The sequence below is a fragment of the Vicugna pacos genome, chromosome 13, assembly GCF_048564905.1.
Source record: "Vicugna pacos chromosome 13, VicPac4, whole genome shotgun sequence".
NCBI classification, from domain to species: domain Eukaryota; kingdom Metazoa; phylum Chordata; class Mammalia; order Artiodactyla; family Camelidae; genus Vicugna; species Vicugna pacos.
In genome coordinates this window covers 54,688,833-54,704,879 of record NC_132999.1, presented here as the reverse complement: position 1 = coordinate 54,704,879, position 16,047 = coordinate 54,688,833, and the positions used below count along the sequence as shown (strand labels likewise).

Below are 16,047 nucleotides of genomic sequence, written 5' to 3'. Positions count from 1 at the left end.
ACATTGACACCAAATAGTGGTTTTGTAAGGGTTAAATCAGTTAATGCATGTAAAATCAGTGTACAGTAAGTGCTCAATAAGTATTATCTATTATCACCATAATTTTTTTGTTCTTTTTGCTTATGCCTGTGCAAAAAGCCCACCAATGTCTAAAGAAGTAGGGGGTAAAAATAAGTCTCTCCAATGATCCCACATCCAGGGGCTGCCTTGGCATCTGAGTCCAGTCCTGCTGCCAGGAGTGCTCTCCTCCCTGCATCCCCCACCCCTACCCCCAGGCGGCAGTTTCTAGAACATTCCCATCAGGTGTCTTCATGGTGAAATAAAAGAGAGCAGTAAAACATGACGGCACAGAGGAGAGGGAGTGGCTGCTAGCCTCACATGATGCTACAGGTGAAAATTAATCCTTTAAATGGCACAGGCAAATGCTTGAGCTGTCCCATCTCACAAAAAAAAAAAAAAAAAAAAAAGCTGGCAGAAAGGGCAACTCTTGCCCATCCCGGGAGCTGCGGCATGTTGCCCGGCCTCATCCCTCCTGGGCACCTCCAGGCTTCCAGGCAGCTTAAGCTGCCTGTTGCCTCAACAATTATTCTGGGTGGGTTTGTCTTCCTCAAAAAGGGTGTGGGTATCACTGACGTCAGAGCACCAGAGTGTCCCCGGACGGCACTGATCTTGGTTAGCAGCCTTGGGGGAGCCCTGGTTGCCTCCGGCACCTTCTCCAGGCCTCCTTGGGCTATTCTCCTGAAGGCCAGCTGGGCAGCACCATATAGTCTTGCTGTGTGGCAGTGTGGTTATGAGCAGGGGATGCAGAGCCAGGCTCCATCAATTAACTGTGTGACTGTGAGCAAGTGATTCATCTGCTCTGGGCCTCAGTTTCTCCCTCTGTAAAATGGGATGGTAGTAGTTTATGGGGTTACTGTGAGGATTAACCAAGTCCACAGGTGTAAAGAGCTGTGAGCAGCACCCAGTGTGTATTAAGCACCACCTCTCATGAGTCCACCTTCCTCAAACCCCTACCCATGCACCATTCTAGGGAGTGGTTTGAGCTCCATGTGACAGGAAATCAAGGCGGGGGTTTGGAGAGGCCTAATCAGGGCCATGCTGGATCATTCTACAGGGAGCCACGAGTTTGGGGAGGCCCTTGCTTGCAGGCTTTATTCCGTGACTCCCATATAACAGGCATCTGTTAAACATCTCCTTTACCCTGACTCTGCCACTAAAACTCTACTTGTTAAAGACCCTTCTTACAGATGGGGAGCCCGAGGCTCAAGGGGTGAAGGGGCCTTCCTGAGAACATACAATTCATGGCAGAGTGGGGCTTTGAACCCAACTTTGAACTCCAAGTCCTGTCCATCCTGCTCTGGTTCTAGCCTCTTCCTCATCAACCCAAAGGTGGAACATTCAAACACTGATCTGAGGAGAGATTTCTGCCACCCTGTTCCGAGGTGGAGGCCTTTAAGCAAGTGGGAAGAGGCACAGAGAAGCGAGGGGTAGCGGCATCATCAGATGAGCCTAGAGCCATGATGAGAAGCAACACCATGCACTCCTGCCTCTGGGCCTTTGCACATGCTGATTCCACCTCCAGAGACACTCTTCCCCTTCTTGCTGGCTAGCTCTTACTGATTCTCCTGATCTCAGCTTTGTCACCACTTCTCCTTCTTTGTTTGCTGACTTGTTCTGACTTTTCATTGAGAGACAGCATACCTTCAGTAAAGGGCATAAATATTATGCATATGGATCAACGAATTTCTACGTATGTGCACCCCAGTGTCCTCCCCACCCAGCTCATTTCCTGCACACAGAAGGCTCCCCTGTGCCCCTTTTCAGCAACACCTCACAAAGGTAGTCAGGTTCTGACTTTTCTCATCATGGATTCCTTTTTAGTCTCATGTAAACGGAATCATAGGGTAAGTTTTCAGCTTCTTTTGCTTAATCTTATCTGTGGGAGATCCATCCCTGTAGTTGAATGTGGCAGCATTTTGTTCTTTTTCTTTGCTAAGTAGTATTCTATGGTGTGAACATGTCACAATGCATTTATCCATTCTAATGTGAATAGACATTTGGGCAGTTTCTGGATGGGGTGCTATTCAGAGTAAAGCTGCTAGGAGCTTTCTCATCTCTGTCTTTAGGTGAGCGTAAGCACTTGTTCTTCTTGCGCAGAAATTGAGGAATAGGATTGCTGTGTGGCAGGGTACGTGTACGTTCAGAGTTAGTAGGTACTGCCAAACGGTTTTCCAAGTTGGCCATATAAATGTAGTGTATGAGAGTTCTGATTGCTCCAAATTCTAGCTAGTATTTAGTATAGTCAGAGATAAGCAACAAGGATTTACTGCAGAACACAGGGAACTATATTCAATATCTTGTAATAACCTAGAATGGAAAATAATCTGAAAAAAATTATATAAAAATCACTTTGCTGTACACCTGAAACTTGCACAATATCATAAATCAACTACACTTCAATATTAAAAATATTTTGTGTAGTCACTCCTTTGTATTTTGAGAAGCCACTCTGCACCCCCAAAACCAGGGTAGGTAGGGGGCCTCCTGGTCTTCCCCATTGCAGATTCATTTGTCTGCAGTTCCATGTCTCCTTCATCTCAAGAAGGGAGAGCTCCTTGAAGGAGGGAAGGACACCATCAATCTGACCAACAGCTCCTCGGGAAGGAGAAGCCAAACCCTGGACCCCAGTCCCAGGCCACTCCCCCTCTTCCAGTGCAGCCAGAGGTCCAGCCCCAAGGATGGAGGATGCAGGGTCCTTCCCTTCCACGTGCCCTAGTTAATTTTAAGCCCAGTGCTTGACGAAATGGCTCTTTACTGGCTATGTGACACAGGACCTCTCTGAGCCTCCGTTTCCCCACCTATAAAAATAGGAAAGATACTTCTGCCCCATCGGATTGTGGTGAGGGTTAAATAAAATGCTGTCTATTAAGCTCCTGGAAGGGAGCCTGACAGAGGGGGATGGCTCTCTGAGGTCACTCTAAAGCCCGCAGCCCACTCTCAGGAGATGACCTCTTGGAACTGATTCTCGTTGTCCTTGGAAAGCAGTACAAAGTGCCCAGCTGCGTGAACCCACATGCCCAGCTCTGCCGCAAGAGATGGGCCCAGACCTCAAGAACCAACAGGTACAGAAAAAGGGCAAAAAACACACAAAACAAACAAAAAAAGCAGGCTGTGGGGGGAGAACTGTCAGGTACCGAGAGCCTTCTCTCTGCTCCACACGTGGCATCTCACTCATCCCTCACATTATCCTGCTCGGATCAATTCCAGTAGAAATAGTTCACGTGCCAGGCATCCTCTAAGTGCTTCATGGGCATCAGCTCATTCTATCCTAACCTTGTCAATTTGAGGGAAGGATTTCACTCCCCTTCTACAGATGAGGAAACTAAGGCTTGGAGAGAAGAAGCTAGTTCTAGTCTTTCCCTCATTCCAGAACCTAGAGATCACAGGTCCAAAACCTTAAGCCGGATCCTGCGTGAACACTGCAGAGTCCGCACCAACTTCAGGGGGAGAGAGAGCCCAGTAGCTGTGTGGGGGACAGGGAGGCATGAATTGGTGCCAGGGAAGCCCTGGGAGCTCCAGCAACCACAAGGCAGGGCAGGGAGTCCGTACCCTGTGGGGACCCTCCTGTCTTCCCCACTGGCTGGCTTTGCTCCCATTGGAAGGTGAGCTGGGTCAATCCTCGCTTATCTCACCTCTGCTTTCTGGTTTGCAGACAGCTTGTCACACGTCAGGAAAAGCCCTCAGAGGAAGGCAGGCAGGTCCTCTGTGGCCCGTGGTCCTATTTCTCCTGAAACTGACAGGCCAGCCATGGGTACGCCTCCCGGGAGGTGACTGTGAGAAGAGGAATGAGTCAAAGCCCTTCTTCCCGGAGGACTGCCCCTTCCAGCACTTTGAGAAGGAGGAGCACATCTGAACTCATCCCAGACCCCGATGACAGGACCATCTCCCTAATTGTCCTTAACGCAAGCTAGAAATTACTTTCCACAGAAGTCACCATGTCAGCCTTGGTGACTTCCCCAATGGCTGTTTCGTAACTGCAAAGGCCACAGCCAGCCAGAGGCTCCCTTGGTCTACACCTGCCCTGCCTCTCCCAGCCCAACTTAATCAGATGACAAGCGTCACCTAGGTGTCCAGCAACTGGGGACTGACTAAGTGACAGAGCATCCATAAGAAGTCATACCCAAGCGATCCTGAGGATAACACACACTTCTCTTTATCAGCACACCTCCAGTTGCCACTGAAGCGAAAACGCACACTGTAAGACCCTGTAAAACCATATCCCTTGTAGGGAGGATCTGAAAAATAAAGCAAATTAGGGAAGTCAACAAAAAAGAAACAGACTCATAGAGAACAAACCAGTGGTTACCAGTAGGAAGAGGAAATACGGGAGGGGCAAGATATGGGTAGAGGGTTAAGAGGTACAAGCTATTGTGTTTAAAATAAATAAGCTACAAGGGTGTATTATACAGCACAGGAAATAGAGTCAATATTTTGTGGTAACTATAACCTTTAAAAATTGTCAGTCACTACGTTGTACACCTGTGGCTTATGTAACATTGTACATCAGCTATACTTCAATTACAAAATAAAATAAAAATCACTCATTTAAAAAGTATTCATCTTACACTCTAAAACTCCTCCTAGAGGAAAACATAGGCAGAACACTTTGTGAAATAAATCGCAGCAATGTGTTTTTCGATGTCTCAAGAGTAATGGACATAAAAGCAAAACTAAGCAAATGGGACCTAATTAAACTTGAAAGCTTTTGCACAGCAAAGGAAACCAAAAATGAAACAAAAAGACAACCTATGGAATGGAGAAAATATTTGTAAACAAGGAGACCAACAAAGGATTAATTGCCAAAATATATAAATAGCTTATACAGTATATATCAAAAAACAAACAACCCAATGGAAAAGCGAGCAGAAGATCTATATAGACATTTCTCTGAAGAAGACATCCAGATGGCCAACAGGCACGTGAAAAGATGCTCAATATCACTAATTATCAGAGAAATGCAAATCAAAACTACAATGAGGTATCACCTCACACCGGGCAGAAAGACCATTATTAAAATGTCTACAAATAATAAATGCTGGAGAGGGTGTGGAGAAAAAGGTTCCCACTGTTGGTGGGAATATAAATTGGTGCAGCCACTATGGAGAACAGTATGGAGGGCCCTTAAAAAACTAAAAATAGAACTACCATATGATCCAGCAATTCCATTCTTGGGCATGTATCTGGAGAAAACTCTAACTTAAAAAGATACATGCACCCTAATGTTTGTAGCAGCACTATTTACAATAGCCAAGACATGGAAGCAACCTGAATGTCCATCAACAGGTGACTGGATAAAGAAGTTGTGGTATATGTATATGATATATGTGATGGAACATTATTCAGCCAAAAAAAAGAATGAAATAATGCCATTTGCAGCAACATGGGTGGACCCTATCAGCTAAGTGAAGTAAGTCAGAGAAAGAAAAATACCATATGACATCACTTACATGTGGAATCTGAAAAAAAAGATGATACAAATGAACTTATTTACAAACCAGAAATAGACTCACAGACATAGAAAACAAAATATGGTTACCAAAGGGGAAGGGTTGGGGAGAGAGGGATCAATCAGGAGTTTGGGATTAACATATACACACTACTATACATAAAATAGATAAACAACAAGGTCCCACTGTATAATACAGGGAACTATATTCAGTGTCTTGTAATAACCTGTAATGGAAAAGAATCAGACAGAGAATATATACAACTGAATCACTCTGCTGTACACCAGAAACTAACACAACATTGTAAATCAACCATACTTCAATAAAAATTTAAAAAATTAAAAAAGTATTCATCTTGTGTTTGTAGGGTTGTCTATGTGTCTACGCATAGAAAAAAGTCTGTAAGGACATCCAAAAAGTCAGCTGATGGTTTTTACTCTTTTACATACCTTTATATGTTTTATTAATAATAATAATAATAATAATAATAATAATTTAATTAGTTAATTATTATCATTTAATTATTATTATTATTATTATTATTATTATTATTATTATTATTATTATCCATGCCAGCCACAATGGTAAGAATGTCACCAGCATTCTCTCATTTAAGCCTCACATCAAGATGAAAAGGCCAAATTCTTACCCCACCATTTTTTTTATTGCAGTATAGTCAGTTTACAATATTGTGTCGATTTGTGGTGTACACTGTAATAGTTCAGTCATTTATATACGTACATATATTCATTTTCATATTATTTTTCATTATAGGTTACTACAAAATATAGAATATAGTTCCCTGTGCTATCTTTCCTCATTTAAAAATGAGCACTTACTACCTTTATAAGGAGAAAAATAGAAAAGCTATTTTCACTTCGGAAAAAAAAATGTTACTGCACACCGTAAAAAGCTCTGGGCCAAGTGAGAGATCTAAAAATGCATGAGATGTGGCCTTTGACTTCGAGAAGGTGCCAGCCTCAAGTCCTGAATAATTAGACACTAGTTCACCTCTAGTATGTGGACCAAGAGAGGCACCAGGCCAAGTGTTATGAGAACACGGAGCAAAGGATATAGCTTTAGGGGCAATGAAACAATTTACTGAACACCCACTATGTGCCTTCTGCTCTGAGCATCTTATCTCATTTCAAGCTCATAATAGCCCTTGATGTAGGCATAACTTCTGCCATTGTACTCACGAAAATATCCAGGCTCAACAAGGCTCTGGAGTTTTCTCAGTGAAAGCCAGCAGTAGTGGAAATAGTACTTGAATTTCTGTCTCCAAAGCCAATGTTTTCTCTCCCACTCCTGGTACTCCCACCATCCCTGGGGGGTGTTCAGGATAAAGCAGCTCCTGAGCCTAAACTTGCTTCCTAGGCAATATTGCAACAGCACGAGGCAAGAAAAGGCAATTCTCTCTCCGGGCCTCCGTTTTCTCATCTTCATAGGGCTGGTGTGAGGGTTGAAAGAGAAATCCAACACATCACCGGGCAGAGATAATCATGAGATTCAAGCATCTTGAAGACATGCCTGGTGCACACTGAACGCTTGGTAAAATAGACATTCTGGAGTCAGGCTGCCTGGGTTTGCATCCATTCTCTGCCACTTACTATGTGACAAGGGACAAGTTACTTAAATTCTCTGTGCCTTACTTTCTTCACCTACAAAATTCGGGTGACGATAGAAGTCCCAACCTCATACTTTTGTTAGGACAATCAAATAAGGGAATGCATATAGGATTCAGAGCAACGCCTGGCACATGGTAGATGGCTATAAAAAGGTCATTATTGTTATTGACATCCTTTTGTATTGTGAAGACTTCTGAAGTCATCAGAGCCTGCTCCTTGCTATTAGCGGTATTAAAGGACACCTTGAAACGAGAACATCCCTGGGAGGGGTAGTAACACCACCAGTTTCCATCTGCTGACCCCTGTTAAAGAGGGAGGAGATGGTGTCACAAATGACAATGACAGATGGAGATGCAGGGGTGAAAGGGGCCTTGAAAGGAAGGGGAAGAGCCTCTCCCAGGAGAGCCTAAACTGGGAGGAAAGGTCACTTCGGACAGCACTCTAACATTTAGCTCCTCACCCAGCCCAGTCCTAGCAGCTCAAGATGAGGCAGAAAATGGTAATTAATTACAGCTCACCTTGTTGAGCAGTTGTTTGGATGAGGCAATTCCCTCGACTTTATTCACGCAGGGAATCATTCAATCCTCATGCAATGCTATGAGCACATGCTTAGACCCCCATTTTACAGATGAGGAAACTGAGGCCCGGGAAGCTCAAATAACTTGCAAACGCCACACAGCTAATCTGTGGTCTGGCCAGGACTGCAACTCAGGCTGTACAAACCCAAAGCCCACATTCTTTCTCTAACCCTACACTCTGTCCCCGTGACTTGCACTCCCCTGATACAGTGGATGGACAGACACACCCCTTTACCTCCTGGGTCCCCCATATCATATGGCTTCCCCTCCCATGTATCCAAGACAAGCAAGCCTCTACCTTTCGGCTGGAAGCCAACCATGGAACCTTCTGGCCTCCTTTGGAGACAACCACTGGCATTGTCTAGAGGAACAAGCTAGTCTGGCCAGAAGTCAGGATTCTCTGGTCTCAGCCCTCCCCTCTGGTGGTCCCATTCAAGGTTGCCCACCATCCCTACTTGTCACAGGAGGTTTAAGCCACCCATCCCACAGGCAGGATTGACGTCTGTTTTGGAGAAGCCTTTGGGGAGACACACCTCATCCCCTGTGACCTAGACACTGGTCACTTGACCTGGAGTCCAGACCCGCCTCCCTGTACCCATCCACGCCATGGGTGAGGTTGGAGGGTGGCCAGCAGCCAGAGAGGCAGCACTCCAGAGTGGGAAAGCTGGATGCCTCTGGGAGAGCCGGCAGGACCCGGGGACGAGACCCGCAGCTCATGACACCTGCTTCTGTCCTGCTGTTCACTCAGGTGTGAATTGCCCCTCTCCGGGCCTCAGCCTTCCCAGCTGAAAAATGAGATGTTGGGCTAGACAGCCACTCAGGACCTTTCAGTCCCCCCAAATGCGGGGATTCTATGATAGCGTTCTCTTCCTGCTTGGTGTCCACAAAGGAAAAGGAAGACACAGTCCCCACCCTCAAGGAAATCAAGTGGGGAGGCTGGGGTCGTGGGAAGACAGTGAGCTTTGTAGCCCCTGGGATTTGGGTTCAAATCCCAGCTCCGAGTATGTGACCTCAAGTTATTTAACTTCTGTAAGCCTCAGTTTTCCCCCACTGTAAAATGGGGCTATAAGAGCTACCCTTAAATTAATAGGGAGTGTAGTCACATGAGATAGACACCACTTCACACCTATGAGGATGGCTATCATTAAAAAAAAGAGAGAGAGAAAAGAAAAAGAAAAAGAAAATAACAAGTGTTGACCAGGATGTAGAGAAACAGGTACCCTCGTGCACTACTGGCTGGAAGATAAAATGGTGCAGACACAGTGGAAAACAGTTCAGCAGTCTTTCAAGGTAAACACAGAATAACCGACAGTTCCACTCCCAGGTATATACCCACGAATTGAAAGCAGGGACTAAAACACGTACTATGCACCAATGCTCAGAGCAGCGTTATTCAAAGAGCCAAAAGGTGGAAACAACCCTAGTGTCCATCTACAGGTGAATGACTAAACAAAATGTGGTGTAGACGTCCAATGGGGGATTATTCAGCCATAAGAAGAAAAAAAAATTCTGACACGTGCTGTGACAGGCATGAACCTACAAGACGTTATCCCAAGTGAAATTAGCCAGACCCAAAAGATAGCCACGGTACGATTTCCCTATGTGAGGTGTCGAGAGCAGGCAAATTCATAGAGTCAGAAAGGGGAAAAGAGGTTACCAGGGGCTGGAGAGACGGGGGAGTGGGGAGTCGTCTAATGGGCACGGGGTTTCAGTTTGGGATGATGAAAAAGTTCTGGAAATGGATAGTGGTGATGGTTGCACAATATCGTGCATGTACTTACATGCCACTTTTACCTGTACACTTTAAATGGTTAAAATGGTAAATTTTATGTTATGTCTATTTTACCAAAATAAAAAAATTAATATACCATCTGAAAAAAACTCATGGGGTGGTTAAATGAGAGGTGTGTAACTCCCAGCATATTCTCTGGCAAAAGGAATGTCATCCCCACATATTTCCTTGCCAAGAAGGGACAGGAGACCCACAGGAGTCCCTCACTAACAGGAGTGCCCTTGGCTGAGCCCCAGAGCAGGCAGCGAGTGGGAGAGGGTCTGCCAGGCCTCACCGTCCACTCTCCCCCAGACCCCTGCCCTCAAGGAGCCTCCACTACTCAGGGAAGAGATGAGCAGGCTCACCAGTGACACCCACAGAGGGTCAAATGTGATGAACAACAAGGTCCAAAGTGCTCCGGGAGGTCAAAGCCATTCAGAGGAGAAAGTGTGTACACCAGGCTGGGAGGGGCAGCAGGTGCAGGATGGGATCTTGTCCCATAAACCAAAGTCCTGGGGAATTTGAAGGTAAAGACGAGGGCAGTGGCTGCTGGGAACCTGGGGAGGCCTCCTGGAGGAGGTGACCTTGAACTTGGTCTTGCAGGAGGCAGAGACAGGACATTCCATGGGGATCCCAGGTTTCCAGGAACCCCTCTGCTTAGGCTGGATGCAGCGAAGAATCATTTATGGAGCTTCCATTCAACACTGAGCTCTTTCAGTCCTGACAGTGACCCTGTGAGGTGGCTCTCATTGTGCTCAAGTTCTAGAGACGGAACCTGAGGCCTGGAAGACTGAGCAATTTGTCCAGGGTGGTGGCGGGAAGGTTAACGCCCCGGCCTATCGGATCCCCAAACCTGTACCCCTCCAACAACATAAAACTGCTCCCCGGGGATTAGAGCTGGTCCCACTCCCCACATCACCCCATCCCACTTCAAGGACTGGGCTCAATCAGCTTTCCACGATATTTGCTGTGTTGCCTTGGGAAATGCACTCAAAGTCTCTGATCTTTGGTTGCCTTATCGGAAAAATGGAGAGTATAAGAGTTTACTTAGAAAGATTTCTGTAAAGATTAAACCAGATACTGTGTCTGATGTGCTCAGTACAGTCTACAGCACGTTCTAAAAACCCAACAATTGACAGCTAATTTATTATTATTATTATTATTATTATTATTATTATTATTATTATTATTATTATATTATGATGAGGATGAAATCTACTATTTGTATTATTATTAAGACAAAGAGCATCTATTAAGCAGCAATCACCACTTCAAATACCTACAGACACTGAGTAGGCAACACAAATCTGGGGTAGTGTAAGACAACAGGGGGTGGGAGGGTCTGCGGCAAAGTGGAGTATTCCTGCCCCTGCTTGAAGATGCTCTGTGGTATAATAAAAAATAAACACTTGGTCTTTGTTCACAGTTCCTGGTTTCTGATACAGAGCTTCTGAAACTGTTTCTAGTTTACTGTCTTTTGTACGGTAATGAGATGATTCATGGAGGGGGGAGCCCTAGACAGTTTTAGGATGGGGGCTGGTGGCCAGAAAGATTAGAGCGTTGGGATTTCAGCCTCCCCTCCCCAAGCTTTAGAGAAGAGAGCGGAGCAGGAGGATGAGTTCAGTCCCCGATGGCCAGTGACGTAATCCATCATGCCTCAATAATGAAACTCCGTAAAAACCCCTAAATGGCATGTTCAGAGAACTTCTGAGTTGGTGAACACATTGAGGTGCTGGAGGGTGGTGCCGCTGAGGGGCCAACGAAGTTTCATGCCCACCACCCCATGTTCATACCCTGCCCTGTGCATCTTTCTCTCCCATTTGGCTGTTCCTGTGTTGTGCCCTTTAAAACAAACCATAAAAGTAAGTCAAGTGTTTTCCTGAGCTCTGTGAGCTGTTCTGGTGAATTACCAAACCTAAGGAGGGGCTCACGGGATTTGGGTTTATTGCCGGTTGGACAGAAGTACAGGTGGCCCCCGGGACTTGTCACTGGCTTCTGAAGTGGGGGTGGGAGGGTAGTCTTATGGGACTGAGCCCTTAACTTGTGGGATCTGTGCTAACTCCAAATAGTGTCAGAGCTTTTGGACCATTATTTGGTGTTGGAGAATTACAGAATTGGTGTGAAAAAAAACCCCCACAATCTGGGGTCAGTAATAGTGTCAGGAAAAAAAAACGGTCTCACATGATCAAACTAAAAATTTGTTTTCAATGATGTCAGGTGGTTGGAGGAGACATGAGGGGCCCGGAGGGCCTGCCAAGCTGTGCTCTGTCTCTTGGCCTGGGTGGTGGTTACCCAGCTGTTTGCTAAGTGACAGTTCACTGAGCTATTTAATTGTGTCCAGTGCGTGTTTCTATTTCTATTACTTTATAATATGTAATGAATCCCAAAGGTTGGTTTTTAAACTTCAACTTTACCAGTTGGAGAAAACCTATCGAAGGGCCAGATTTGGTCCCCACATAGCAAGTCTGCAACCTCTGAGTTAAATATTTTCTCCCAGTCGAGGAGCACCTGGCTACTGAGATGACCAGGGCACCAGGATTTGAGACTCACATCAGGTAAGAGCTGGCGGCACTGGAACAGGACCTAAGGGGCTCATCTGGTCCAGCCCCCTCCTTCCTACACATAAAGTATTGTATCCACATTTCTCAGATCAGGCTACCGAGGTCCAGGAACCTCCAATACGAGGCCCCACTTCAAAAGCCATCATCTCACTTGGGGCCTCAAAATCCCCAACAGTCCGACTCTGTTATCTTCCTGCAGGCCTCCGCTCGGAGCGGGCAGGTGGGGTCCCAGGGCTATCTCAGTTGCCTTTTTCCACCAGGCCTACGCTGTTTTCGTGTCCTTGACTCACCCTTATTACAATTTTAATTATTATTTAGCAATGCTTTTTAAAAGACGCTGTGAGGCCTTTGAGTACCAACATCTCATCAGCCTGAATTCACCACCATTACTGTGCTTAGTATTTTATTAACAATAATAATTCCCTGCACTGGCCATCAACTTGGCATTAAGTGATTTCAAAACACTTACAGAGGTTGGCTCATGCCCCACAGGCAGGTCAGAGGCAGCGTTTTCCCTCTCACGGTAGTCGATAGTCAGGGACCTCAATTCGAATTCAGGACCCCGTGCTGCCATGAGCAGTCCCCAGCCCCACAGTCAGGCAGGGTGCTGGCATTTCTGAGGTTACATCAGGAACACCTCCCACAAGAGGACATGAAGCCATACGGGATACAGCATCAAACACTAACCTGTATAATGAGATACCCTCTTATTCACTCCTTTTCCAAATATATATTTTTTTAATTTGAACAGGAGAAGGTCTGTCTTGTTCTATTTGTCCCCGACACCTCTTTGTGTCTTTTCAACCAGAACAGGCCCCAAGCTTGAACCCTTGAGCTGGACCTGCTGAAAATTTAATGATACCAGTTTGCTTTTTCGTGCTATTTTTATGGTCACCTCCCATTCATGTTAAGTGGCACTGATGGGATGTAAAGTTTCCCTTTTCAAATGAATTTTTTCGAGTAGTAAAAGGGGGAATCTAAAGAAAGTATTAAAGTCTGAGTCGGGGTCAGCAAGCTGTGGCCCACGTACCAAATCTGTCTCACTGCCTGTTTTTGTACCGTTCATGAACTAAAAATTGTCTTTTTCATTTTTAAATAGCAGGGGGGGACCAAAAGAATAACAAGATTTTGTGTTACGTGACAAACATATGAGATTCAAATTTCATTTTTTAAATTTAAGTAAAGCTGTACAATATTATGTTACAGGTGTACAAATAGTGATTCACAATTTTTAAAGATTATACTCCATTTATAGTTATTATAAAATATTGGCTGTATTCCCCATGTTGTTCAAGATATCCCTGTAGCTTATTTTATGCCTAATAGTTTGTACCTCTTACTCCCCTACTGCTATTACCCCCTCCTCCCGTTCTTCTCCCCTCTGGTAACCACTAGTTTATTCTCTATACCTGTGAGTCTCCTTTTTTGTTATAGTCAATAGTTTCTTGTAGTTTTTAGATTCCACATATAAGTGATATCATACAGCGGCCAATAGGCACATGAAAAGATGCTCAATATCGCTAACTATCAGTGAAATGCAAATCAAAACTACAATGAGCTATCACTCTACACTACTCAGAATGGCCATCATTAAAAAGTCCACAAACGATAAACGCTGGAGAAGGTGTGGAGGAGAGGGAACCCTCCTACACTGCGGGTGGGAACGTAGTTTGATGCAGCCGTTATGGAAAACAGTATAGAGATTCCTCAAAAAACTGAAAACAGACTTACTATGTGATCCAGCAATCCCACTCCTGGGCATATATCCACAGGGAACTCTAATTCAAAAAGATACATGCACCCAAATGTTCATAGCAGCACTATTTACAATAGCTAAGTCATGGAAACCACCTCAGTGTCCATCAACAGATGACTGGAGAAAGAAGCTGTGGTATATTTATACAATGGAATACTAGTCAGCCATAAACAAGAATAAAATAATGCCATTTGCAGCAACATGAATGGACCTGGAGATCGTCATTCTAAGTGAAGTAAGCCAGAAATAGAAAGAAAAATGTCACTTATATGTGGAATCTAAAAATTTTTTAAAAGACAAATGAACTTATTTACAAAACAGAAATAGACTCACAGACATAGAAAACAAACTTATGGTTACCAGGGTGGAAAGTGTGTGGGAAGGGATAAACTGGAAGCTTGAGATTTGCACATACTAACTAATATGTATAAAATAGATAAACAACAAGTTTATACTGTACAGCACAGGGAACTATATTCAGTATCTTGTAGCAACTTATGATGAAAAAGAATATGAAAACAAATACATGTATGTTCCCATAAAAAAAAGATGTGACATATTCTCAGCCATAAAAAAGAATGAAATAATGCCATTTGCAGCAACATGGATGGACCTAGAGATTATCATACTAAGTGAAGTAAGTCAGAGAAAGACAAATATCATAATGTATCACTTATATGTAGAATCTAAAAAAAATGACACAAATGAAATTATTTACAGAGATTCACAGACACAGAAAACAAACTTTTGGTTACCAAAGGGGAAAGTGGAGGGAGGGATAAAATAGCAGTTTGGGATTAGTAGATACAAACTACTATATATAAAATAGATAAACAACAAATTTCTACTGTATAGCACAGGGAACTACATTCAATATATTGTAATAACCTATAATGAAAAATTATATGACAAATATATGTATATAAAACTGAATCACTATGCTATACACCAGAAACTAACAACATTGTAAATCAACTATACTTCAATTTAAAAAATAAATAAGTGATATCATCTAGTATTTATCTTTCTCTGTCTGACTTATTTCACTTAGTATAATTCCCTCCAAGTCTATCCATGCTGCTGCAAATGGCAAAATTTTCATTCTTTTTTATGGCTGAGTAGTATTCCAATGTGTGTGTGTGTGCGCGCACGTGTGCATGTGTGTGTGTGTGTAATCTCACATCTTCATCCATTATCAAATTTCAGTGTCCACAAAGTTCAATTGGTATACATCAATGCTCATTGATTTACGTTTTTATCTATGGCTACTCTCTTGCTACAATGGCAAAGGTAAGTAGTTGCAACAGAGACCAAATGGCCCACAATGTCTAAAATATTTCTGACGCCTGGTGGAGGTGCTTGGCTGACGTGGCAAAGATCTTGGGGATAGTCCCAGAGTGAGTGAATCCCTCATCGGAACCATAGGAGGTTATCATCATTTGTTTCTGGTCATTTTCCAGCTGAAAAGAAAACTGGGGCTCAGAGAGGTTTAGTGACTTGCCCGAGGTCACAAAGCTCATCAGCAGCAAGTCGGAATTTGAACCCAGGTCAGATTCCAAAGGGGCATTTGGTGGGCAGGGCTAAACATCATATATGCTTTGCTCATCTTTCTTCCCACAACTCCCATCCCTTTATCCTCCTCATGGCCCCCAAATACACCTGGCACTTTCTTCCCAACCTCTGCACATTTGTTCACACACCTCTTCTTCCCATTATTAACCCCAGCAAGATGGCCCCACCTCTAGGAAGCCTCCCCGACGGCCCCTCCCTCCTGGACCCGGGGCAGGCCTCCCTCCTCCACCCTCCCCACAGCGGTACCTGCATGGTGGTAGATAATTCATCTTCATTTTCTGACAACGTGGCTCATCTTCCCAGGCTCAGGAAAGGCTCTGGAGGGTAGGGACTGTATCATATAGAAAATTCTATAGACTTAGCAGGACAAGACAGGCCTTTTGTGCCTCGAGCCTGGTCTCTGCCCTCACCTCACCTCTCCCCTACCTATGTTTTATGCTCCAGCAATACTAAACCACTCGTAACTCCCCAAACCCATCAAGCTCACTCAGGCCTCTCTACCATGCATAGGCTGTTCCTTCTAACAGAACACTGTCCCTGCACCTTCTGCACCCAACTCCTACCCATCCTTCAAAGTCTCAACCAGGCGTCGGCATGGAGACCGCCATATACCCTATTCCCAACAGAGCAGATCCTTCCCTGCCCTGGGCTCCTCCATGCCCCCAGCCCCTGGT

At 44.5% G+C, this 16,047-nt stretch overlaps 1 long non-coding RNA gene across 1 annotated transcript in view; it reads right to left on the bottom strand.

Moving 5' to 3' along the window:
- Nucleotides 1–4,180: 4,180 nt before the first annotated feature.
- Nucleotides 4,181–16,047, bottom strand: part of LOC140700786 (uncharacterized) — a 70,403-nt gene continuing 58,536 nt past the window's right edge. Inside the window, exon 5 of the long non-coding RNA XR_012079471.1 lies at nucleotides 4,181–4,295. This is a non-coding gene — a long non-coding RNA (uncharacterized lncRNA). The remainder of the gene's footprint in view (nucleotides 4,296–16,047) is intronic.